The sequence below is a fragment of the Tarenaya hassleriana genome, unplaced genomic scaffold (assembly GCF_000463585.1).
Source record: "Tarenaya hassleriana unplaced genomic scaffold, ASM46358v1 Cleome27, whole genome shotgun sequence".
NCBI classification, from domain to species: domain Eukaryota; kingdom Viridiplantae; phylum Streptophyta; class Magnoliopsida; order Brassicales; family Cleomaceae; genus Tarenaya; species Tarenaya hassleriana.
Genome location: NW_010965946.1, coordinates 188709 through 189744, shown reverse-complemented (window position 1 = coordinate 189744; position 1036 = coordinate 188709).

The window sequence follows — 1036 nt, the reverse complement described above, 5'->3', positions numbered from 1 at the left end:
TGCTACCCTGCCTCACAAAGATAATCCGGCACGCTCAGCTTTGGCATGACCCGTGTTACGGATGATCGATGCCTTGACAGGCGCTCTAGTAATGGGAGGTACACACTTAGCATTACATAAATAAGGGATTTTCGAAACCGCACCTAGATCAAGCATCTACTTTCAAGCTATGAGAACCACCATTTCTCCATCTTGCCTCACCAAGATAATACGGCACACCCAGCTTTGGCATGGCCCATGACACGTACGATCGATGCCTTGACAAGTGCTTTACTTATAGAGCTTCTAGATCTAACCGGTTTCTGTGCAACGATTGTTCATAATCCGAATAGACCATCCATTCGATTATGTAATCCCAATCCCGGAGCTCCCACTCAATCAAGCATATTCTATATCTTAATTAAGTTACATGTATTCATTCACTATGGACCATCCATAAGAATGAATCATGTCTATTTGAGTTACAGTTGATCAGATTATGCAATGATTGCGTAATCGGACCTCGAAAACAAAAATTTTCAGAATCTGGACTTCGGACTGTCCGTTCTAGACATATAACGGACGTTCCATGCTTCGCAGAACGAACGGACCGACTTCAAAAGTCAGAACGGACGTTCCACGTTGAAACAACACAGAACGGACGGTCAAAATTTTCAGAATCTGGACTTCGGACTGTCCGTTCTAGACATATAACGGACGTTCCATGCTTCGCAGAACGAACGGACCGACTTCAAAAGTCAGAACGGACGTTCCACGTTGAAACAACACAGAACGGACGGTCTGCAGTTGGCGGAACGGACGGTCCATGACAGCAGAACGGACGGTCCAATCCCAGCCATGGAACGGACGGGAACGGACGGTCCGCAGCAGACAGAATGGACGGTCCAATGCGGACCATCTGCTCTGATCTGTGCAGTCCGCCACCCCGGACCGTCCGGTCTAACTTACCCAGAATGGACGGTCTAGGGTTTGTCGACGTGATCAGATCACGTTCTCCGGCGTTCTCAGCCCCGATCAGACCCGAAACCGATCCGAA